The sequence below is a fragment of the Suricata suricatta genome, chromosome 6 (assembly GCF_006229205.1).
Source record: "Suricata suricatta isolate VVHF042 chromosome 6, meerkat_22Aug2017_6uvM2_HiC, whole genome shotgun sequence".
Lineage (NCBI taxonomy): Eukaryota > Metazoa > Chordata > Mammalia > Carnivora > Herpestidae > Suricata > Suricata suricatta.
In genome coordinates, this window is record NC_043705.1 from 104,102,537 (window position 1) to 104,129,219 (window position 26,683).

The window sequence follows — 26,683 nt, forward strand, 5'->3', positions numbered from 1 at the left end:
CCTTTTTGACAGCACCTAAAAGCATGAAAAAGAAGAGCAAGTACTGGAGGACTTCACATGTGGAAGTGACATGTGTTATTTTGTGGAGCCTTTACCACGGTGTGTGTAGAGTGGGTCAGACGTAAATGTCATTCTGTGCATTACAGATGAAGATTTTGAAAACCCTGGTCTAAGGTGGATTCCCACAGAGGTGGGGAGTGGGACCGGTGACCTCCGAGGTCTCTCCTCGCTGATGCTAGGCAATCTCTAGGCCAGGCGGGGGCATTTGGATCCCAGAGCTAATCCCCCTCCATCTGATGCATTATATTTTTCAAGGCTATTTGATTATGCCCGGATGCTTTGGAGGCGATCGCTCTCTTGTTCAATTAAGCTCATGGTTGCTTTTCAGCCTGCTAAATGAAGCCTTTGATCACAATTGAGAATTCACTGTTTCCATTGGTATTACAGCTCTAAATTTGCCCATTTCCAACAGCCGCTGATTCTAATTGAAATAGAAGGACTGTGGGGGTTTTTTCTTTGGGGTTTAATTGTGTTTTTCTCCTTATGTATTGCCAAATGGTCTCCTTTTGAGAGGAAAAGGGGGTAGGATTGGAGAACAATGTGACAGCTTTTCTGGGCTAAGGTGCTCTGCAGGTTATAATGTTTAAGATGTAATGTTGCCAAGACAGAGGATTGAACCAGAAAATCAGATTTTATTTTCTTTTTAAAAATATTTTTTTAAATGTGCCTAAGTGGTAGATTAAGAAAATTTCTGGGAACACTCAGGCTCCTTTTTGCTTTTTCCCTATAATCTTGCTACTCTAAGCATGGTTCATGGACCAGCATGTCAGCATTACCTTAGAGCAATGGTGGAAAGGCAGAATCTTAAGCTCTGCCCCAGACTCACTACATTTGAATCTATACTTTTTACATATTCCCTGGGTGATTCCTGAGCACTTTTCAGTTTAAGAAGTGCGGTCTTGCCAGATCAAACATGTGGTTGATATGGGTGAAAAAATGATTGAACTTGTTGAAAACTTGTTGGATGAAACATGGGAATTCTTTGATTAGAAAGTTAGGTTAGTGTATTTGTCTGAGGTCTCTAGGGAGACAGCCAATAGCATGTACATATACATAGAGAAAGATCTATTTTAAGGAATTGGTTCATGTAAATGTGCACGTTTGGCAAGTCCAAAATCTGGTGGGGGAGGCTGGCAGGCTGGAGACTCAAGAAGAATGGCAGTTTGGGTCTAATGTCAGTCTGCCTCTGAACCAGGAAGGGCTCGTTTGCAGATGGTCTTACTGTTAAGGCTAATAGAATACCACGGACTAGGTGGCTTCAAACAAAAGAAACTTGTTTCTCACAGTTCTGGAGGCTACAAGTGCAAGGTCAGGGTGCTGCAGGGTTGGGTTCTGGTGAGAGTTCCTTCTGGATTGCAGAGAGTGCCTTCTCATTGTATCCTTACCTGGCAGGGAACAGAAAGATGAGCAAATTGTCTTATGGTTCTTATAAGGGCAATAATCCCACTCATGAAGGCTCCACCTTCAAGATCTTATCTAATCTTAGTTACATCCCAAAGTCCCCACCTCTTTAAATAAATTTTTTTTAATGTTTATTTTTGAGAGAGAGACAGAGTGTGAGCAGGGGAGGGCAGAGAGAGAGGGAGACACAGAACCAGAAGCAGTTCCAGGCTCTGAGCTGTCAGCACAGAGCCCAATGTGGGCCTCAAACTCATGAGTGGTGATATCATGACCCGAGCGGAAGTTGGACACGTAACTGAACCACACAGGCACTTCCCCTCAAATTCCCCACCTCTTAATACCTTCCCGTGGAGGTGGGTGTAGGTATTAAGATATAAATTTTGGGGAGGCACAAACATTCAGTACAGAACACAGATGAAATCTGAAGGCAGTCTTCTTGGAGAATCCCTTCTTCATGGGGGGTGGGGAGGAGGTCAGCCTTTTGTTCTAGTCTGTCCTTCAACTGATCGGATGAGGCCCACCTACATTCTGGAGTCTGGTGCCTTAGCCGGCTCGGCCATCCTGACACCCCCACCTACTTTCTGGAAAGCAATCTGCTTTATTAAAAATTCACTGATTTAATATAAATCTCTTCCACAAACACCCTCAGAGAAATAGCCAGAGTAATGTCTGGTCAAGTATTGGCACAATAGCTCAGTTATGTTGAGACAAAATTAGCCATCACAGTTGGAAAGGAATTAGGGAAAAGACAGGAAGAGAGATCCTACATGGTCACTGGAAGACATCATTTTCCAAAGATTTATTTTTTTCCATCAAAGAACCAGTGCCTATATTCTGGACCTTTAGATTTTTTTCAAAAGCCTGATGTCAGAGAGGAGCCAGGTCTTGGGAAGGGCAGTAGCTCCATCAGGTCCTGATCAGTGCCTGGCAGGTCCCCTGTAGTTAGCTCGGAGCCTTGGCTCTAAAGGCACACCAAGAGCCCACCCTCTTCAACACTTACTAGCTGTGTGATTCTGGGCAAGCCTCTTCAATCCAGAGGCCTCAGTTTTGTAATCTGTAAAATGGGATTTTAAGGGTTCTTGTTCATGGAATTGTCATGGGTATGAAAGGAGACAGGGTTCTAAGAGCCGTTAGCACAGAGGCTAATATACAATATACAATATGTGCTACTGTTGGTGTTGTTTTCTGCTATTGTCTTCTATTGTTTTCTGTCCCTGCTGCTGTTGCTGCCGCCTCTTTGGATTCTGATGGATGTTCCCTTTACCTGGCTTAGGTCTCAAGGTTAGCCGTCTACAGTTCAACTACCAGTGGATGCCTTTTTCAGAAGCAAGATTTTTGGGTCAAAATCTGGTATCCTTGCAAGCAAATGGAGAGGCCTTATTTATTTATTTATTTTTCAATAATTGCTGTTGTGCTGAAAGGAATCATTCCTCGAAGGGGTGTGGAATGTAACCCCTAAGCCAGGTGCACTCATTTTCTGATAAAACACATTCTTCAAAGACTGGAAGTTCCAGCATCTCCCTTGCCTCCCCCATCCCAGACTGTGTCTGCTCCACTCTGTCTCCCCTGCCCCAGTTAGGCTCCCGCCCCATGTACTACATTTCAGTAGCCTAGTTTAGTCCAATCCTCTCAAGCAGATAGAGGGAAATGTTTTCAATTAACAAGATCTCATTGCTGAGGGCACTAAGAGACAGTTCTTCTGGAGCAGAGAAACTAATTGAACGTATGTTGTATATTTACTGGAGGAGGAAGCACCTCACTAGGGTTTTAGCGCTCTTGTACTTGCTGGCCTGGGGCCGCTTCCAGCCATGAGCTCATTGTTCACAGCCACCTAGCCCCGTATCCCTCAGGATGTGTAAATCCCCTCTGCAATAGCCCTGACAGTGGCTGCACAGCCCCTGCACACACACCGAGGGAGTGACTCACCTACAAGGAGCCCATTTCTCAGTTGGATGCCTCTGCTGTTAGAAACTTGGACTTTTTTTTCCTTTTTGTATGTTGAATACAGTTTTGAGGGCTGACCACTGCTCCTGGTAATATTTTTTAAAATTCTCATCATCATGGTTATCACTTGTTAATGTCCTTCTATTTCTGTTTTTGCACACCACCCTCCATACAAGTATTAACGGACACAGAAATCAGAGAAACAGTGGTGAATGCATTCATTTATTTGCTTTTTCACTATTCAACAAACATTTATTAAATGTCTGCTATTTATTAGATAGTCTTCAAAGTAGTGGGTGACAGACCAGTTTCCTAGTCTCGTAGAACATTTTCTAGTAGACTTGACAGATGACATATAAGTAAACCAACAAGATAATAATGGGGTGATGAGTTCTTTGGCAGAAGTAAGGAGAAATAATCATGAGACCTGTGGTGTGTGTGTGTAAGGAGACTGAGATTGATTGATTTTCCTCTACATGGAATGAATGGTCAGGGAAGGCTTCTTGGGGAGGTGATGTTTGAGCCTGTATCTAAAAATGTAGGAAATATTCCACACAAAGGATTGAAGGACAGTAGAGTGAACAGGAAAGACAAAGACCTTAGGGTGGGAAGTGGTAGGTGTGCTGGATGGACTGAAAAAGTCCATTGAAGCAGAAGCTTCGGGAGCAAGGGAGAGAATGATGAAAGATGCTCATGGGGAAAGGAAAGCAGGGCCAGCACTGAAAGGCATTGCAAACTAAGAAAAAGAGTTTTGATTTTTTTTTTAATGCAGTAGGACATTTACTGGAGGATTCTAATGGAGTTCAGTGGTATGATATAAGTTTTAGAAAGAACACCCTGAAAAAAAAAAGAGCACTTTGGTTGTGTGTGGAGAATAAATTGCAGGGTACAAAGGGAATAGATAGTGGTAGGACCCTGAGGAGCTATCACAGTACTTAGGTTACGGTCAAGAGGGTACATTTCAGCTATGAGTTTGGAGGCAGAAACAGCAGGACTTCGTGATGAACTGGACATTGTGGACAAAGGAAAGGGTATCCTCTCTTTATCCCTCTTTATCTGAAACATATCAGAGAGATGTCTGGATACAGTTGCTGTAGCCTGAATGTTTTCAGCCCCTCAAAATTCATATGTGGAAATCCTAACCCCCAATGTGTTGGTATTAGAAAATGGGCCTTTGGGAGGTGATTAAGTCATGAGGCAGAGCCCACATGAATGAGATTAGTGCCCTTCTAAAAGAAACCCCAGAGGGCTTCTGTGCCTTGTTCATCATGAAAGGACATAGAAGATAAACTGGGGAGCAGGCCCTCACCAGACACCAAATCTGCTGGCATCTTGATCTTGGACTTCCCAGCCACTAGAACTGTGAGTAATAAATGTTTGTTGTTTAAGCCACCCCGTCTATGGGATTTTTGTTATAGCAGCCTGAATGGACTAAAGCCCTGCAAAAGGAGAGAAACAGTCCATTACACTTGACCTCCAAGGAGAGTGGGGGCATCCTATTCCTGGAAGAGACTTCGTTTTTAACCTGAAATCACATCAAGACATGGCAACCATATGGATGAATGCATAGAAGGTGCCAGAAGAGGTCTTTTTATGAACAGATGAGTTAGTAGTGAATAGAAAAAACTAAAGTCACAAAGAAAATTAGTGGCAGAGCCAAGACTAGAATCAAGTCCTGCTATATGGGCTTGTGCTGTTTCTACTAGCCCACTTTAAATGAGGGTTCTTGGACCAAGGTATTAAAGGTCACAAATATGAGGCATCCACGAGGCATCTAAGAGGATCAAATGCTTTGGTCATTTGATGGGAAAGAATTGAAACAAGCAGAATGATTTTCATCTATGCTGTTCCTTTTTCTTAAATTCTTTATGGTTTTTCATTGCACACTATACTCCAAGCTTTACAAGGGTGGGATGAACTCTATGTACTTACCAGTTGGCTCAATTCTGGCATGTATTAGGTACTCAGTAAATGTTTGATGAATAAATGAATACATGTTTCAGAAGTTGAGCTCATTCACAGGTATTTTCTAAGGAAATCCTTTCTGCTTATTCAATGTTTATCTTATTTTGGGCAGGAATCCTAGTAATAGGCTATTCAGACCAGGGATCATATTATCCTGCTCCATTCCATACTTGTTGAGTGACAATTTGGAGACATTCCTTAGGTCATACTTTGAAGAATGTTAGAAATTGGATGGTTGGAGATCTTGAAACAATATTGAATATTGCTAAAGAATTTGGGGATAGTAAGCCTAAGGTAGAGCCAAGAAAGAGTTTGAGATTCAGAGGGCTGTCTTATTAAAATGATCTGACTTATTTTGGGGGTGGAGGTCCCAGATAGTTGAATGAGAACCAATGGTTCCCATTTTCAGGAAGAAAGAAAGATTCTTATTTCAGTAAGAGTGAAAAAAAAAGCATAACCATTTGAAAATGAAATGAATTTTCTAGACTGAGGTAGATGAATAGTGAATTGGTTGATATGGCGTGCAGTCTTGCCAAGAATGTTGTTGAAGGGGATCTCTGATTTTATGGAGGCTGGAGTAGATTTCTTTTCATTTTTTCCAACCTGAGATTCTAAGGTATTTCTAGAAAGCTGGTATTCATTCATTCATTCATTTATCACCTACTCTATGTCAGGCTCAGTGATAAGTATCCATTGGTGAATAAAATACACCTAGTCGCTGTACTTCTGAGTTTATAATCCGGTAGGGTAGAAGAGATTGTCCATTTGTTCCCCCACAATGCTAAAGGCCTCTTGATCATAAAACCTCCTAAATGGCACAAAATATCTTCAAACATTCCTCTTTATTAGAGCCAAATAGAAGTCCATAAAACTCTGACTAGAACTGTAATGGTAGAAAGTATAAGAAGCTATAACTTTTGTATTCCCAAGTGAGCTTAACTGTTTAAAAGCCAGCTGGCTCCAAGGTCCTGATGCCACCTTTTTATTTGCCTACAAATGAAGTTCTTCTCCGCCCTGTTCCTTCTCAGCTTGTCTCAGCCAAGAGCAATCTCTGTCTACACGTAGCTTTCAGTAACAATTATAGTGAATGTTGTTCTAAGCACCATCTTTACTAGAGCCAGGACACCTTGTAGTGCTGTGAGTCATTCATATTGTTTTTGAGAGTGGTGACATTGGGAATATGTAGGATTCTCTGGCCAGGCTTTCCTCCCTGGCACTGTCCTCTAGGCTAGGGGTGTGTTTGAAGAAGGCAGCCAAATCTCATTAGAAATAAAGAGATGGGTCAAGCATGCACTAGTTCCTTCTGAGCTTAGTATGGTCACCAGAATCTTTTCTGTCTCTTTCTTTCTCTTTTTTCATTTCATCCTGAGCACATTCAAAATCTATCCCCTTGAAAGGGAGTTGCCCAGGGGCAACTGCATCAAGCAGAGAGAAGGTTCATGATGTGTCTGTCTACTCCATTCATTATCAAGGTTTCTTAAAGCTGCTTTCTTCATGAGGAAGATAGTTTTTTATAGCTTCTCTTGGTCTGATTCAGTTTATTCCTCAAGTCATGCTCATCAACAAACAGGATTGAGTTATAGGCTGAGATTCTTTAAATCCCTTTTAGGCAATTCTCATCATGTCCATTAAGTTATAGGTGATCCCTTATTCATGCTTACTAACTCTGAACCCTAAAAATGTATCTATCTAGCTTATAATCTGTCCAGACCTACAAGCCCCAGGCTTTCTCTCTTTCTCTGTCTCCTGAGAGGCTCTGATTTGCTTTTCATCAGGGATACTCATTCAGTAATTGTATTTATCTTTGACCAACAGTGCTTAGATTTCATGGATAACAGAGTAAGAGGATATTTATGGCACTCTATATATTATGTGTAAATTTTAAAGTGTATCTGTTTTGACAGCAGCACATAAAACCAGGCATTGCGTACAATGACATTTATTATTCCACAAACATTTGTTGGCTGTCATGATAGTGTAGTGGTAGGTAGGCAGATTTGGGAGTCAGAACAGTTCTAATCTTCATCTTTTTCCACCTATATGCATTGAAATAAGGTACTAGCCACTCTGAGTGTCAACAACCTCAAAGAGGATTAAATAAGATAATATATACTCAAAGTTTGGCATATAGTGAGCATGTAATACATGTTAGGTGTTAAAAATTGTACATATACCAGGAATATAGGTACCTTCTTGCCATGAATGCTGAAGTAACTGGGGTGGAGCAAGGGCTAAAGGAAATGAATCCCTAGTACAAATTGAGCATAGTGTTACTAATTATAAGTATCTTTTCTCTAAATATTTTCTTGTTTATCTCTACTTCCATCTTTGTACTGCCCTAGGTCTTCTCAAAGCTATTGAGTCCCATCTGTTCTCATTTATATTCAGCTGCTATTTAGAATATAAGCGTTAATTATCTCCTTAACACCTCACTGCTACTTATTCTGAGCACTCTGTGTTCCTGGTTCCTTTGGTTTATACCATCTGCCCAGAGTCTCATACCACTTGTCTTTATTATCTCTTCTGTTTTGGTGATTCTTGACTCTCCTTTAAACATAATATATTTATGTTTAACTTCCTCTATATTTAAATATTTTTTCCTGATTATAAAAGCAATTCTTATAAAAATTGGAATAATACAGGGAAAACAGCCTGTTTCATAACTCTTCCACCAAGACAGAATAAAGATATATATGTCAAATATATTTTCTTCTAGTCCTTTTATCCCCATAAACCTCTATATGTATTTTAAATTTAGGATCATATCATGTATCAGATGACAGATAGCTATAAATATCAAAAAACCAACTGAATCTTGGTTAGTAAAGTGAGGAAATAGATTAGCCCACATAACTGAAAATCCAAAGGTAGAGTGGATTGAGGATTATCTTAATTGAGTGGTTCTGCCTTCATTTTGTGTGACCCTCTCAGCTCCACCTTCAGCTTCAACTGAGAAAGCAACGTGGCCTTAGCAATCTCCGGCACTGCATCTATACCCAAAAAGTCCAGAGGAACAGGTGCCGTCTCTTTCTAAAAACCCCACTGAGTATAGAAACCCCTCTCCAGAAGTTCCCAGCAAACTTTCCTTTACATCTCATTGCCCCCAATTAAACAATGTGTCCATTCCTAAATCAAGACTGTAAAGGGAGATCAATTTACCATAATTGGCCTGGATTAGTGGTTCTTATATTTGGGTGTGCTTCAGAATCCCCTTGGGGGCTGGTAAAAATTCAGATTTGGGGTTTTCCCTCTAGGGTTTCTGATTCAGCAGATCAAAGTGAAATAATTTGTATTTCTAACAAGTTTCCAGGTGATGCTAATGTTGCTGGTCCAGAGACCCCGTGTTGAAAAACACCAACTTAGATAAATTTGAGTCTTTTTTTGGAAATGATTTCAATTTCCGCAAATATTTTGTGGCCATGCAAAATAGGAAGGATGAACTGGATACTGAAGAGAAAATCAAGGTGTTCACTACATTCTTGAATATTTCTTCCATGTCATAAATTTTTTTTAAAATGCATGGGTTTCACTGGTAAAATAAAACATGGTACTTCCATATAATGGAAAGTTAAACCAGTCGTCAATGTTGGGCATCGATGGTTTTACTATTTTAGTATTTTGCTGTTGTAAATTACACAGGAATATCAATGTATAGAATCACTTGTATGCTGTCTTGATTATTTCTGAAGGATACATTCCTAGAAGTAGAATTACCCTTGAGCTATTCTTATCTCACTGACTCAGGGCTCTTATTTTTTTTTTTTTTCCAAGTGAATAAATGTTCCATTTCCCCCCTCATTTTCTTAAAGGACCAGACTTTTATATCCCATGTACACTGAAATTCTCTCACAGAACAGAACCATTTGGGGACAGGATGGGAAAAAGGGCAGGATGACTCAGCGACTGGAATGAGCAGGAGAGCAGGTCCAGACATTTGTGAGCACAGGGCTTGCTCAGAGAACAGGAAACCATGAAGGAGGATTTGTGGAGTCGTGACAGATAAGATGGGAATGGAGGCTTGGGACAGTTCGAGCTTGAACTTTTCCTTTTGGGTTGTGTTTTCTAAATTTCAGTCATTTGCTATATTATTTTTTACAATTTTTTTTATCATATCTGTGTAACCCCCATGTTATTATAAAAGTTTTTTAGTTAACTCAAACTATTTTACTTTTTGTAGAAACTTTATATATCTAGGGTTAATAGAAAACCATTATTGGTTACTATAGATAGAAAGTAATCATATTTATAATAACAATGATATTAAATTCTAATTCAATATTGCCCACGATAGACTCTGAACCTACAAAGTGCTGTCTTTTTGTTGTGGAAGAGATAAACATGTATTAAGAGTTGGTAAAGGCAGACTATGTACAACTAGGAACTCTTGTCTTGGTATCAACAGAAAGATAAAAGGAGAGATTGCAAAGAAAATAACTTTCTTATGGTGTGAATGAATGTTATTTTTATTTTTTAACACTTTATTTTTTAATTTGCATATTTATTTTTTAATTTATATCCAAGTTAGTTAGCATAGAGAGCTATAATGATTTTAGGAGTAGATTCCAGGGATTCATTCCCTATGTATAACACCCAGTGCTCATCCCAACAAGTGGTCTTCTAATACCCCTTATCCATTTAGTCCATCTCCTCACCCACTGCCCCTCCAGCAACCCTCAGTTTGTTCTCTGTATTTGAGTCTCTTATGTTTTGTCCCCCTCCCTGTTTTTATAGTATTTTTGCTTCCCTTCCCTTATGTTCATTCATTTTGTATTAAATTCTTTATGTTAGTGAAATCATATGATATTTGTCTTTTTCTGACTGGCTAATTTCACTTAGCATAATACCCTCTAATTCCATCCATGTAGTTGCAAATGGCAAGATTTCATTCTTTTTGATTGCTGAATAATACTCCATTGTGTGTGTGTGTGTGTGTGTGTGTGTGTGTGTGTGTGTGTACATACCAGAGCTTTTATACCCCTTTTGTCCATTCATCCATCAATGGACATTTGGGCTCTTTCCATACTTTGACTATTGTTGATAGCACTGCTGTAAACTTTGGGGTGCACATACCCCTTTGTAACAGCATATCTGTTGCCTTTGATAAATACCTAGTAGTGCAATTGCTGGGTTGTAGTATAGTTTTATTTTTAATTTTTTGAGGAACCTCCATACTGTTTTCCAGAGTGGCCCCACCGGTTTGTATTCCCACCAGCAGTGCAAAAGAAATACTCTTTCTCTACATCTTTGCCAACATCTATTACTGCCTGAGCTGTTATTTTAGTCCTTCTGACTGGTGTGAAGTGGTCTCATTGTGGTTTTAATTTGTATTTCCCTGATGATGAGTGACATTGAGCATTTTTTCATATGTCTGCTAGCCATCCGGATGTCTTCTTTGGAGAAGGGTCTATTCATGTCTTTTGCCCATTTCTTCATTAGATTATTTGTTTTTTGGGTGTTGAGTTTGATAAGTTCTTTATAGATTTTGGATACTAACCTTTTATCTGATATGTAATTTGTAAATATCTTCTCCGATTCTGTCAGTTGCTTTTAGTTTTGCTGATTGTTCCTTCACTGTGAGGAAACTTTTTATTTTGATTAGGTCCCAATAGTTCACTTTTGCTTTTGTTTCCTTTGCCTCCAGAGATGTGTTGAGTAAGAAGTCTCTGCAGCCAAGGTCAGAGAGATTTTTGCCTGCTCTCTCATCTAGGATTTTGATGGCTTCTTGTCTTACATTTAGGTCTTTCATCCATTTTGAGCTTATTTTTGTGTGTGGTGTAAGAAAGTGGTTCAGGTTTATTTTTCTGCATGTCACTGTCCAGTTTTCTCACCACCATTTGAAGAGGCTGTCATTATTCCATTGGATGTTCTTTCCTGTCTTGTCAAAGATTAGTTGGCTGTACATTTGTGGGCCAATTTCTGTGTTCTCTATTCTGTTCCATTGGTCTATGTGTCTGTTTTTGTGCTAGTACCATACTGTCTTGATGATTACAGCTTTGTAGTACACGTTGAAGTCCAGCATTATGATGCCTCTAGCTTTGGTTTTCTTTTTTAGAATTGCTTTGGCTGTCTGGGGTCTTTTATGGTTCCATAAAAATGTTAGGATTATTTGTTCTAGCTCTGTGAACAATGCTGGTGTTATTTTGATAGAGATTGCATTCACTATGTAGATTACTTTAGGTAGTATTGACATTTTAACAATACCTATTCTTCCAATCCATAAGCATGAAATATTTTTCCATTTTTTGAGACATAAGCTTTCTATAGTTTTCAGTGTATAGATATTTTACTGCTTTGGTTAGGTTTATTCCTAGGTATTTTATGGTTTTCGGTGCAGTTGTAAGGAGGATTAATTCCTTGATGTCTTTCTGTTGCTTTGTGGGGAGCGGCAAAGATTCAGCCGCTTGACCATTTGCTAGCCGGATTTGTCACTCCCTGAGGGGAGTTGCAAAAATAGGCAGGGGAGCGCCCCTCCCTGCCAGAGGAGAAGCCAGAAGATCAAAGATCAACCGCCTGCAGGCAGGGTAGTATCAGCCCTTCAGGCGCTGTGCTAAAACACTTTAATCTGGTTCCTCTTTTACTTCAGCCTTAATCCCCTAACCCTGTTTCCTAACAACCGACCTAGGTCAGCTGCCTTGTTTTCCCGCCATGAAACCTTTATAAGATAGGGTGTTTTCTCAATAAAGGAGAAGAGGCTTGATCGAAACCGTGTGTTGTCTTTACTCTCTGTGCATCCCCCTTCCTGCCCTTTCTCTCCCTCCCTCGGGAAAAGAACCCAGGAGGATTTTCCGCCCTGCTGGCTGGGGTGGGACACGACATATTGGAGCCTCAACTCGGGGCCCAGTGAAGAGACACGACATTGCTTCATTATTGGTGTATAAGAATGCAACTAATTTCTATGCATTGATTTTATATCCTGTGACTTTGTTGAATTCATGGGTCAGTTCTAGCAGTTTTTTGTTGGGATCTTTTGGGTTTTCCATATACAGTTTCATGTCATCTGCAAAGAGTGAAAATTTGACTTCCTCCTTGCCAATTGGATCTTTTATTTCCTTGTGTTGTCTGATTGCTGAGGCTAGGACTTCCAATACTATGTTGAATAACAGTGGTGAGAGTGGACATGCCTTTCGTATTCCTGACCTTAGGGGGAAAGCTCTCAGTTTTTCCCCCATTGAGGGTGATATTAGTGGTTGGTCTTTCATATATGGCTTTTATGATCTTGAGGTATGATTCGTGGGGGTTTTTATCCAGAAAGGATGCTATATTTTGTAAAACATTTTCTCTGCATCTATTGAGAGGATCATGTAATTCTTGTCTTTTCTTTCATTGATGTGAAATTTTGCAGATACTGAACCAGCCCTGCATCTCAGGTATAAATCCCACTTGGTTGTGGTAAATGATTGTTTTTGTATTGTTGAATCCTGTTGGCTAGTATCTTGTTAGGAATTTTGCATCCAAGTTAATTAGGGAAATTGGTCTGTGGTTCCCCTTTTTAGTGGGGTCTTTGATTTTGGAATCAAGGTGATGCTGGCTTCATGAATGAGTTTGAAAGTTTTCCTTCCATTTATATTTTTTGGAACAGCTTCAAAAGATTAGGTGTTAACTCTTCTTTAAATGTTTGGTAGAATTCCCCTGGAAAGCCACCTGGCCCTGGATTCCTATTTTTTGGGAGATTTTTTATTACTAATTAGATTTCCTTACTGGTTATGGATCTGTTCAAATTTCCTTTTTCTTCTTGTTTCAGTGTTGGTAGTTTATATGTTGCTAGGAATTTGTCCATTTCTTTCAGATTGCCCATTTTATTGGCATATAATTGTTTATAATATTCTCTTATTCTTATTTCTATTTATGCTGTGTTGGTTGTGATCTCTCCTCTTTCATTCTTGATTTTTATTTATTTGGGTCTTTTACTTTTTATTTTTAATGAAACTGGCTAGGGAGTTTATCAATTTTTCTAATTCTTTCAAAGAACCAGCTCCTGGTTTAATTCATCTGTTCTACTGTGTTTTTTGTTGTTGTTGTTTGTTTATTTAAATAGCATTGATTTCTGCTCTAATCTTTATTATTTCCTGTCTTCTGCTGGTTTGGGGTTTTATTTGCTGTTCTTTATCCAACTGTTTAAGGTGTAAGGTTAGATTGTGTAGTTGAGAACTTTCTTCTTTGTTTAGGAAGGCCTGGATTGCTATATTTGTCCCTCTTTTGACTGCCTTTGCTGTGTCCCAGAGGTTTTGGCCTATGGAATTATCATTTTCATTGACTTCCATGTACTTTTTAATTTACTGTTTAACTTCTTAATTGACCATTCATTCTTTAGTAGGATGTTCTTTCGTCTCCAAATATTTGTTATCTTTCCAAAATTTTTCTTGTGGTTGATTTTGAGTTTCATAGCTTTGTGGGCTGAAAGTGTGCACAGTATGATCTTGATCTTTTTGTACGTGTTGAGGGATGATTTGAGTCCCTGTATATGATCTGTTCTGGAGAATATTCCATGTGCACTCGAGAAGGATGTGTACTCTGTTGCTAGGATGAACTGTTCTGAATATATCTGTTAAGTCCATCTAGTTCAGTATGTCTTTCAAAGCCATTGTTTCCTTGTTGATTTTTTGTTTAGATGATCTGTCCATTGATGCAAGTGCATTGTTGACGTTTCCTACCATTATGGTATTATTATCAATGAGTTCCTGTATGTTTGTGAGTAATTGATTTATATATTTGGGTGCTCTCACATTTGGAGCATAATGTTTACAATTGTTAGATATTCTTGGTGGATAGACTGCTTAATTATAATATAATGCTCTTCTTCATCTCTTGTTACAATCTCTGTTTTAAAATCTAGATTGTCTGACATAGGTATAGCTACTCAGGCTTTCTTTTGGTGACTATTAGCATGATAGATAGTTCTCCATCCTTAGATAGTTCAGATTGACATTTTAAATCTGAAGGTGTCTTTAGGTCTAAAATGGGTGTCTTGTAAAAGCATATAGATGGACCTTATTTTCTTATCCATTCTGTTACCTTATGTCTTTTGATTGGAGCATTTAGTCCACTGACATTTAGAGTGACTACTGAAAGACAGGAATTTATTGCCATTATGTTGCCTGTAGAGTTGGAGTTTCTGGTGTATTCTCTGGTCTTTTCTAGTATTTGTTGCTTTTGGCCTGTTTTGTTTTGTCTTTTCTCCCCTTAGGGAGTCCTCCTTAAAATTTCTTGCAGGGCTGGTTTAGTGGTCACAAACTCCTTTAGTTTTTGTTTGTCTGGGACATTTTTATCTCTCCTATTTTGAGTGATGGCCTTGCTGGATAAAGAACTCCTGGCTGCATATTTTTCTGGTTCAGCATATTGAGTATATCCTGCCACTCCTCTTTGGCCTGCCAACTTTCTGTGGATAGGTCTGCTGTGAACCTGATCTGTCTTCCTATAGATTAAGGACTTTTTTTTCCTTGCTGTTCTCATGATTCTTTCCTTGTCTGAGTATTTTGTAAATTTGACTATGATATTCCTTGTCAATTGTCAGTTTTGGTTGAATCTAATGGAAATTCTCTGTGCTTCTTGGATTTTGATGTCTGTGTCTTTCCCCAGATTAGGAATGTTTTCTGCTATGATTTACTCACATAAACCTTCTACCCCCTTTTCTCCCTCCATCTTCTGGGACCCCTATGATTTGGGTGTTATCCTTTTTATTGAGTCACTGGGTTCTCTAATTCTTATATTATGCTCTTTTGCCTTAGTTTTCCTCTTTTTTTCCTGCTTAATTATTCTTGTTTGTCCTCCTTATTGCTGATTGAGTAGTCTATTTCATCCATCCTTGCAGCCATGGTGTTCAATCCATTTGAGATTGCAGCTCTGTTATAGCATTTTAAGGTTTGTCCTGACTAGATTTTACTTCTTTTATCTTTGCTGCAAGGAATTCTGTGCTTTTTACAACCGCAGCTAGTATTCTTATTATTGTGACTCTAAATTCTGGTACAGACATCTTCTTGTATCTGTGTTGCTTAAGTCCCTGCCTGTCATTTCTTTCTGTACTTTCTTCTGGGGTGAGTTCCTTCATTTCATCATTTTGAAGGAAGAAAAAGAATTGATAAAATAAAAATGTTTTAAATTAAAAAAAATTAAAAATAATACAAAAAATCAAATAAAGGATGATAGCTCCTAGGTGTGTTTTCATCTGGTTGTTGAAAGAAGCTTGATAGAATAGAGAAAAGAGGGAAAGAAAAGAAAAAAAAAAGGAAAACGTTTGAAGATTTCTAAAAAAAATGAATACAATAAAATAGAATAAAATGAAATAATGGAAATAAGGTAGGATTTTAAATATTTACAAAAAAGTAAATAGTATAGTAGGAAAAATGAAAGATCTTTTTTATAAACATGGAAAGTAAAAATAATCTTTTCTCTTTCTGTAGTCAAGAATAAAAAGAGGAAAAGGAAAAACTTGAATAGATGGACCAGTGAACAGAATGAAATACGATTGAAATTACATCCAGTTTTTCCTAGAAGTGAAACTATGAAGCATTTTATAATACATAAACTTAGCAGGCAGAGAGACTTCCGGTGTTCCTCAAGAATGTGGTTGGGTGGGGCTTGGTGTAATGGCTCCATTCTCCACTAGATGGTGCTGCTTAGCTCACTGGGGTGGATTGTTGTGGTGCGTGTAGACATGTATGCACATGCGTGGGAGGGGTGAAAATGTGTCACCCAGCTACCCATTCTCTAGAATCGGAACTCTATGCTTTCCCTAACTGGCAATCAAGCACCCCTTCTTTGTCTCTGGCTTCTGTCTACTCCCTGCTTCTACACTGTCCCTGACCAAGCTGTCAGCCTATCAGGTGGCACCTCCCTCCCAAGTTTTATCTCAGATGCGGCTGTGTTTCCAAATCCCTTACTTCTGAGGGTCCTGCAACTTTGACCCGCTCAGACCCTCTGGGGGAGGATCTCCCTGAGCAATGACTGGGTGCCGACCTGCCCCCAAGAATGTTCATGCGATCGTTCTGCTGATGCCCAGAGGCTGTGGCTGGGTGTCAGCCCGCCCCAGAAGAAGTTTGTGTGACTGATCGGGTAGCAGCAGCATCAGGGATTATGGTAAATCACAACACCCTGGCACCAGGCTTCACCCTTAACGTCCCTGTCTCAGCACCAGCAAATGCCGCTGTTCTCTGGGATCCACTGGGATCTTTGCCTGTGGGGAGGCCGCACAGCCTCTACCAAATATCCTCCCAGCAGAGGAGCCGTCTCTCCCCAAGTGGCCTGAGGACCTCACTGTCAGCTACTGGGGATTCGCCCTTCCCACCAGAGCACTGCCAGCTGCTGAGCTGTGGAGTTTCACACTCTGTGCACCCATTTATAGCATCTTACTGGAATTAAAACCCTGTCCTTTCTCCCTTTTTTTTTGTTCAGTCCCTTGTAGTCCCTTTCTCCGTTCTCTCTTTTTTGTTCAGTCCACTCTCTCTCTCTCTTCAACTGCTTTCAGAGGGAGTGTTTTTCCTGTACTCTCCCCCCTGCCCGTCTCCATCCTCTCTCAGCAAGCAAAACCAGCTCCCTGCCCTCCATGGCTTCTCTCTCCCCCAGTTCACCTTTCCATGCCACGTTCCTGCTGAGTTCTGTGGTTTAAGTTGTGCAGGTTGTGTTAATTCTCAAATCAGTTTTCTAGGTGTGCAAGATGGTTTAGCGTTGATTTAGCTGCATTTCAGGGATGAGAGGCAAAAAACATTCTATGCTGCTCTGCCATCTTGCCCCCTCTCAAATGAATGTTATTTAATTTCAAATTACATACTTCCTAAAATCATGAACATTGCATTCTTAGGACACTAATATGCTAGGCTAATGTGCCTGAAACCTCAGAATTACATAGAATTACATAGACCCTTGGAATCAGAATCTCTGGGGATGCTGGTAGAAGGTGAGCCCAGCATTTACCAAGTCTTCAGGTGGTTCTCATGCTTACATAAATTTAAAGAAGTACTGCTAGGTTGTAGACAATCCTCAAGTTTTACTTCTGACTTTTATAAAGGATCTTATGTGGAAATATTGAAGAACTTACAGAAAACTTGCAAATATAGTATGAAGATTTCTGCTCTTCCCTTTATCTGATTTATTATTAAAATGTCCTTATTTGCTTTACTACTCTTTGTGTCCTGTCACCTCTATGTGTCTCTCTCTTATCTCTCTCTTCGTCTCTTACTGTCTCAATGTATAATTTTCTCCCAAATTATTTGAGAATAAGTTAGATATACCATGCATCTTTATCTCTAAATACTTTGTTGTATGCAGTACAGTTATTAACCTTAGGAAATTTAACATTTATATAATGTTTATGTATAGTACATATTCTAATTTTGTCACTTGACAGATAACCATAAGCCAATATAGTAATAACAACTTTTATTCCATTTTTGCCCTTCAGAATAGGGTGCAATCTCTGATCACATATTGTATTTAGTTGTCATGTCTCCTTAGGCTTTAATCTGGAGCAGTTCCTTAGTATTTCTTCATGTTTTACATTATTGACTTTGACAGAATAAAGCCCCTCTTCCTCTGTACTAGAATACTCATTATTTTGAGTTAGTCTGATGTTTCCTCATATAGAGCCTCATAAAAACAGGCTATACTTCCCTGGCTGGAATACTCCGTAGTTGATACTGCATCCATCCTGGGGTAGTACGTCCAGAGCCACAATGTCCATCTGCCATCCTTGGTACTGTTAATTTTGATCACCTAGTCAAAAGTCTTGTCTGAATTCTCCATTATATAGTTAGTATTGTCCTCTTTGCCATTAACAGACACTCTTTGTAAGGGGTAAGCTTTAAGAATAAGCAAATATTTTGTTCTTCAACATTAAGCACAGATGTGCTGGGATCAGCAATGTGGAAAGTGGATGGAATTGAAGAGAAAGGAGACAGAGAAGCCAGCTAAGGGCCAGAGAAGAGAATTAGATCTGAAGACACTTCGGTCAGGGACTGCAGAATTGCTGAAACCATGTGAATGGATGTGTTTGCTCGGATCATCCTGGGCCTCAGAGGCATTACTTCCATAGTTTGTCATGTCTGTTTTGATAAATGTTTTACATACTTGCCAGAGTCCAGCTCCAGCAGGTCCAGGGTCCCCTGAAGGAGAGACAGTGTCAGCGTGCGTGAGAGAGATGAGAGAGCCACAAGTTTCTTTCTTGGTCACCAGGCAGGCATCTCTGTCCAGTCTGCTTTGGTGTCTTTTTTATTGGTTAAGCAGTAACACGACATCAGAAAATAGAAATTGTTTACAGTTTCTAACTCTTAGTGATAAGGTGTTTTAATCATCAAAGGTGTACAGAGACAAGTTTTACAGAAGTATTTTTGTAGAACCATCCCAATTTATTCTTGGCATCAGTCCCCAAGGTTAAGAAAGTAACAAACCTACCTTATTTTGTACGGGTTGCTTTTTGGCCAATAATTATGACTTTGTTTTTAATTAACATGTTATAACCAAGTAATGTAATGTACTTACAGTAAGGTTAAGTAAATTTTACAACCAAGAGAATAACAAGCTGTTTTTAGTAAAAAACAGGATAATATACATATTATTTAAGTTAGTAATGCTAAAACTAAAACATAGGTTAAGTTGTATATAGATAGGCTGGGAGTTATTTTATCTAGCTCCTTAACCACAAGAGAAAGAATGTTTGTTAACAAGTTGCTAGAGAAAGCCCTTTCTTTGATGTAAGCATAATGGGGGCCCTGTGTGTGTTGACCTTGCACCTGGGCTTCTAGTTTCTTATCCATCCTCATAACTGAAGTCAGTACAAAGGAGGGTATTTGTGACTCCAATAGCAAAGATATATGCAGCAACTTATGTCCGGTCCTTGTCTGTTTCTTATCTGTAAGTTAGGCTCCTCTTCTCCGGGCCAGAGTTAATTGTAACTCTTGTGTTCTCAGCCCCCCCTTATGTTTTGGGTCTGCAAGGTTCATTAGAAGAGCCTTTTGTCAAATATTCATAATCTTTTTATTTAAAATCTCTTATGCAGGGACAGAAACATGTCTTTTCTTATGGGGTAACTGTGTGGGGAATATCAGCCTGATTTGGAACATTGTGAGGCCTAATCAATAGCAACAGGCTTAATTTTACACGAGCAGTAGTAGCAGAAGGAGATACCAGTTTCGTCTCTCATGGCAGGAGCCGTGCAAACGTCTGCCATTTCCTGACTGTGACCGTGTCATCCAGTGAGGCCGATGAGGCTCTTAGCACATAATTTTGAAAATAACACATATTTTGGTGGTTATTGGATATAATGTTACACATGTGTTAATTATGACAGATCGTGTTAACTTCTATATTCTTACTGACTTTTTAAAATCAGTTTATTTTATCAGTTACTGAGAAAGGTAGGTAAAATTTCCAATTACAATTAGATTTTTACCTTGATTTTGTGAGCTATTGTTTTATCTATTTTGAAGATATATTTACTGCACCCACTGCAAAAAAATCTCTTGTGTCCTTGCATGCAAAGTGTGTGTCTTGTAAACAATATGTAATTGGATTTTGTTTTTTTATCCAGTCTGACAATTAATGTCTTTTAATTGCAATATTTAGTCAATTTACATTTAATTACTGAGACAGTTCTGTTTAATTATATGGTGTTACTATTTGTTTTCTATTTGATTTATCTTTGTCCCTTTATTTTGGATTAATCAATTATTTTCATTATTACACTTTTTCTTTAATGTTAGCTTTTTAATTGTTTTTCCTTCAGTGGTTTCCCTAGAAATTCCATTATGCTTCCTGGACTTATTATAAGCTCTCTTAGATTAGTATGTTTATCACTTTCAGAATGATGCAGGAACTTTAAAATAGTTGAACTTCATTAGCCACTCTCATCTTTTATGCTATTATTATTATATATTTTAAGTCTACATATGTTTTATTTTATTCTTTTTATTTTTATTTTATTGTAGTTTTCTTTTCTTTTAAGCCAAGAATTTTACATGCATTTTTAAACACATAAAAAAACTCCACTCTCTTCTGATCTATTGAACCTATATTTCAAGCTCTTAATGTATTTATTCAGTTCTAAAATTTTAATTTGATTTTTAAAATAGATCTCAGTTGTTTGGTAAATTTGTATATTATTTTGAACATATCAATCATAATTAATGTTCTTGTATGATATGTTTACCACCTTGAATCATCTTTGGGTCTATTTCTATTGACCCTTAACTTTTTGATGTTTAGTTACTGATTCTGGTCCTGGATTTTGTTTTGTTTTTGTTCCTTTAGCATGCCTTATAATTGTTTTTTTAAGATAATGGATATTGTGGATAAAAAGTTGTAAAGTTTTGGGTGAAGTTATCGTTCTCTGAAGAGGTTGAGTTTCCTCCTACAGGAAGCAGATAGAAAACAGGTGAATCAGCTTGATATTTTCATAGGCTTTCTTATGATTGGCCTATTTCAGTTTTGCCTTTAATCCTAGGCTGTGGGTCTTATTCCTAGGGTGTGAACTCATTGTACCTTAGGATTTTTTTTACAAAGGCTTGTCCACCTTGTTGGGACTTGAACTATAAACTCCATCTCTTCAGGATCATGTGATGGCTGAAATATTTACTTAGATTTATAAGCTTCCAGTTGCTTTTTTTGCTACTGCATGCCTTGGAGTCTTTCTATGCATAGAATGTACTTAATAATTTGAGAGGAATATATTCTCCATGCCCAGGTTCTATTTTTCTACGGGACTTTGCCCTCAAGTCCCACCTGCTTTGTTAGCTCTGAATGTTGACTTTGGTCTCTTCAGCTAGTTAGGCTGCCATTTTCTTCTTGGGCTCTATTCATATACACTATAATTTGGAAAATTATTTCAGAGAAAAAAGCCAGAAATAAATAGCTTCTTTCTAAAGTCCCTCTAAAGTCATAGTGCCCCATGTTCTGCCTTCATTGGTTCTGCTACAATGGCTTCAAAGTTTTTTTTAAACATATTTTGTGCAGATTCTATAGTTGTATTTTTCAAGAGAGCTGTCCAGTAGAAGGTACTCTGTCATGGTAGGGCTTTGGAAGTCTTTTATCTCAGTTTTGAGTAAAGAAATGTAAGATTAGAAAAGTCATGTAAATTTCCCAAGGTCAAATAGCTTGTAAATGAAAGATCTGGGGATTTAAACCTAGGTCTTTTGGGCTCTCAAACTTATGTTCTCATTCATGGCCCTTACTGTATCCTTAATAATAATAGCTACCATGTATTGAGGGCCTATTAACTTCCAGCAATGTTAGTTGCTTTCCAAATAATAGTTTTTTTTTTTACAAAAATCTTACCAAAGTGGAGTTGTTGTCTCTATATTACAGGTGTGGAAACTGAACTGAGTTCATGTCTCTTTTTATAAGTATTGAGAATATAAATGGCCACATATGGGTCTGAGTACAAAACTCTTTCAAGCTCTAAATTTCGGTCATCCATTACCCTCACGTTATAAAATAATTGTTAGATGTATGAACATGGCCAGTCATTTTGTAAGTACTGAAATTATAATTTGTAAAATGTGAATACATTGTTTGGATTCTCTAATAATGTTTGATCTGCAAGGGAGATCATGGGCAGGAAGACTTAATGTAAAGCCACATGATGTTTTGTAGACATGAGTGTTAATGGGGGGACAGTTTTTCAACTGAAGGTGTAATGTTAATGGATTTTTCTTACCCTCTGTACATGATAATTTCCTTAATTTTGATTTTACTTGACTCGGTTTCAAAAAATGTGCATTCAGCAGGTACTGTTTGCCTAATAATCCAGGGGAGATAAGCAAGTATCAGTGTTCAGCCTCTGTCTTCTATAAGCCTAATAATCTCATTTGAGATACAAAGATCACAGCCCTGAGATTATTATAATAGAAATGAATAGTTCAAGTGCTATATGAAGCATAAACAAGGAGTAAAACATGTGGCACTGACACTTTTGAGTGTTCAGGAAATGTAGGAAGAACTTTCGGAGGTCATAGTTTGCCTGCCCAAGTTAGTATCTTTGCTCTGTTCCTTACAATTACTTACCCTTCTAAGCCTTGTTTCTCATTTGTAAAATGGAGATACTACCATACCTAAATAATAGGATTATTGTGCGGGAATTTATCTATATCAATGTTTAACACAGTGCCTTCCTCAAGACATACTTTCTATGTTTCTTAATAATTTAAAAATTATTTTACCTGTTATTGAGGAGTATTTATAAAGGATAATAGGATTTGGTTTGAAGAGGTGCAGAGAGGCATGTTAGTGGTGAAATTGCTTGTAGGAAGACAAACGCCCATTTTTCAGAGTGCTAATCAGAAATGAGCAGAAGAAGGAATAGCTAGACACATTTATGCCCACCCCTTGGGAAATAGTCTTTGTTCCTTTCCTTAAATTTGACATCAGTTTCCAAGCTGTTTGCTAAGCCTAGTTTTATCACCTAAGGATATGAGAGTGAAGAGGAAGAAGCAAGTAAAGTAGGTATTGGTATTTCTCCTTAAGATTTTTACCATTCCTTCTCTGTTTCTAGTGGGCTTATACAGAAACCTTACAAATTCAGAGTTCTTTATCTCTTTGACTTCCTCTCATGTTCCCTTGGAATTAAGGGTTGCCTAGTTTGGGGAAATAGGTTCATTTTCATGTGGCATAAAATCTCATTATTTATAATGATTCTAACCCCATTTTATTCATCCTTCTAAATCTATAGTTCCCATAGCAGTCATATAAAAATGATCATCCCCACATTCCCATTGTACTTAAAACTCACAAGATGGCACTGGGCAACTTCAGCTTCCCCAGATATTGAAGTTCTGCTCTTTTTCCCATCACATGGCTTTGGGGCTAGCTGTGTTGTCATCACATCTGCAGTGGCTCAGACCTATCTGGCACAGGTGTCTTAGGAATAAGTCAATGCACAGCAAAAGTCTGTTCATAAACAGTTGCTTTGTGGGATATGGAGGACTGACATGGTGAGCTGGTGCCAAGGTTTCTGTGTCTCCTCCTCCATCCCCAAGCTTTTTTAGGCTGATACAGGCAGGGATCAGGCCTTATCCTGTGTGCAAACTCTGGTGGAATAGCTGTTAAGTCCAGAGTCAGGCTAATATAACTGGAAATTTGAGAAATATTCAAAAAAACCTTCAACAGTCTGAATTGGCAATTCTGTCAGAAGCAGAAATACCGGAAAAACGAAAAAGCAGACAAACAAAACAGATGACCAAGAATCTCAAATTAATCTAAAAAGAAATCAGGGAATTAATTGAAAGTATGAAACTAAACAAGCTTTGTGCTTTTTATGTTGTTTTCTAATGTTTCAGCAGTGAATTTGTATTTTTGAAAAAGGGAATTTATTGGCTCATTTAAATGAAAAATACAGCATGGCTTGATTTAGGATGCATCTGATGTCTCTAAGGACCCATCTTTCAGCTTGGATTCCCAGTGCTTTTGCAGTCAGGTCACCTCTCCCCACCCCATGGGAGCAGAAAGAAGACTGCTGGCTGATGTCTAGAAGAAAAGGGCCTGCTTATAATTTTTTGATTAAAATGAAATACACTCACTGTGAAGAAGAATGAATTAGAATATTATTGATGGAGCAAGGTCTCAGAAGTGAAAGGTAGGAGTGGGTCCAGGATGCCTGGGATAGCAGGACACACACACACTTTCCCCTATAGCAAGAAGACTACTACTGTGCATGGATCTGGATACATTGCTATGTTTGCTCTAGCTCTAATCGTCTCTGATCCTCCAGAGATGAGATATTCCTACCTGCCTCCATATCCCATCCCAGCTTGATTTCCTTTCTGGTCAGGTATATCTTTGGTATGCTTAATATGAATCACTCTTTCCAGAAAATGTAATACTTTTTTTCGTGTGTTCTACCTTTGGGGAAATAAACTGGATGTTATGCATCAGAGTGCTACTACATTACATCTAGTCTCAGCCTTCTCCAGCAGGGTGGTTTGTATCTTCTGTACACAACCTACAGAGTTGCTATCATGATTTGCAGTAGAGAATGAAGCATCCCTAGATCATGGGGAAAGAAGGAGGAATGTGGGAAGAGACACTTCAAGGCCTGAAATTATCAAATGTGGTGACATCCAAGGTTCCTGCATTTGGTGATAATTCAGAAAGCCTATCACCATCATGCTGAGCATCCATCAACATCAACTTAAGTTTATTGAATGCTTTCCATGTGTCAGCAGAGTCAAAGAAAAGAAAACAGGCTGGTTGAAAACACAATCCATGCCTGGATGCAATGGGATTTAAGTGAATCATATTTAGAAGTGTTAGAGGGCAAGGTCACTGGAGTGACTCTTGAGTGTTTTTTAGAATACCTGTACCTCCTTCTGGCTCGTTGGAGTGTTAAATTTTGGATTCTTGAGCTCCCATATCTACTGAGTCATGATCTCTGGGGAGTGGCTCAGTATTTTAAATATACCTCTTCTCTCCCCCCATTTCATGTACATTAAAGTATGAAGACTGTGGGCAGGTCTCCAGCATAGGCTACATGAAGGTGGAAAGTGAGAACTGAGCTTGGTGTGGAAAGATGGAGAGAAGCAGGAATGGCTTCCCAGGTAGAGGGAGGCCAGACAAAAAGAAAAGCATAGGACAAGGCTCATTCTGTGGGTGGAGAGAAGCAATTTGAATGGAGCAAATGGTGCTAGTTGAGGAATGTGGACAATAAGACTGAAGAACAATTGAGTAACATGCATGAGAACCAACAGTTCTCCAGTTCTCTACTTTAAAAAAAATGTTTGATTATATATATGTATATATGTGCATGTCTTATGTATGCATTATACATGAATTTGTATGTACAACACATTGTCATAAACATTCATAGAGTTTGATAGCACCTCCCAACTCACTGTCTACTCAATAGGCACAAAACTAGATTTTCAGGAATATAAAGCAATTAAAGCTATATTCTTTTTTGTTCTGTGATTCATAACATAACTTATGAAGCATGATAGCAGCAAAATGAACCACTGAAAGTTCTTAAAGCATTGTCATCCATAAGGAAAATAAATAGGCTAATTTAATCTTTCACAATTAAGTTTTATCTTAGAAAATGAGTCTTGGGTTTCTTCCCCTTAGATATCTACTCTATTTCCGTAAAAGTGAGGATGTCCTATGAAAGGATAGGCATCAGTAAATCCTGACATCTTATGCTGTTAAATAAAAAAAACTTATTGAATTTGCCAGTTTTGAATGCTATCAATATGGTAATGATATTTGATATATCATTAATATGTATACATTATTGCAAATTTTGCTTCCATCATCACTATCGATTTGATGTAGTATGGCTCTGCTGATGCTTTGGATGTTTTTATTGTATTCTTATCCATGTGCAGTAAAGAGAGAGATAAACCACCCATTTTTCTCTCATCTGTCTCTGTTGTTTTCCATTTTACAAATTAGCTGACCTCCTTGGTATAGTTCAGGAGACTTGTTAGTCAGTGGAAAACCCATAAATCCATGTGTTGAGCCTGCTATGTGGAGTTGCCAGCATGAGGAGAAGGTTGATTCTGTCTATACCTGAATTATGCTCTTGTGACTTTGGGTTTGAGGCTCATGTTCAAAACTATAGTGAATTTTCTCTGCCAGTGGCAGCTTAATGGGGAGGACATATCCTCCTGATCATTCAGTGAGCTAGCTTTGGCAAATTAATACTTTTTTCTGAATTGGCTTTTGACTTGTCTCATTTCCTATATTTTATGTCATATGACCACAAGCATTTAAATTAGGTGAAAGTTCATCAAGCTGTTGTTACAAGATGAAGTAATGGGTATAAATTTAATAATAGGGTTTAAACTGTGGGTAAAGCTCTAAAAAATTGGATTCACTGTAAAATCAAATCCATACCACTTCAGTAATTCATAATTGTCACAAAATGAAGAGTACAGGTAGGAGGTCATGAGGCATATGAAATCCCCACTAGTTGGCTAAAATATCTACTTATGTACTCTTTTTTTCTAACTTGAGAAAATATATCAGGATGAGTCAGTGACAATAATCCTTTATTATAAGGATACCCTCAAATTTAGTCTAATATAAAAAAATATATTGTTTGCAATCTTCAGTAGCTTAAGTGTTTTTCATGTTATGATACTTAGTACTGACAGTTGATGGAAATGGGCTGTTGTGATTGGCAATGGGGGAGTCCCTTGCAGAGGTGTGACATGATGAACTGATAGAAAATCTTAAGGTATGCAAGATGAACTAGAGGTGACAACGGAGCAGGAAGGTCAGTGAGAAGATTACTTCAGTAACCCAGGGAAAACCAAAGTGAGCCTTCTTGGCTGCTGGTGGTGGGACTTAGGGAGAGGGACAGCTGAGAGAGGGGAAGTGGCAAGAAGTCTTTGGA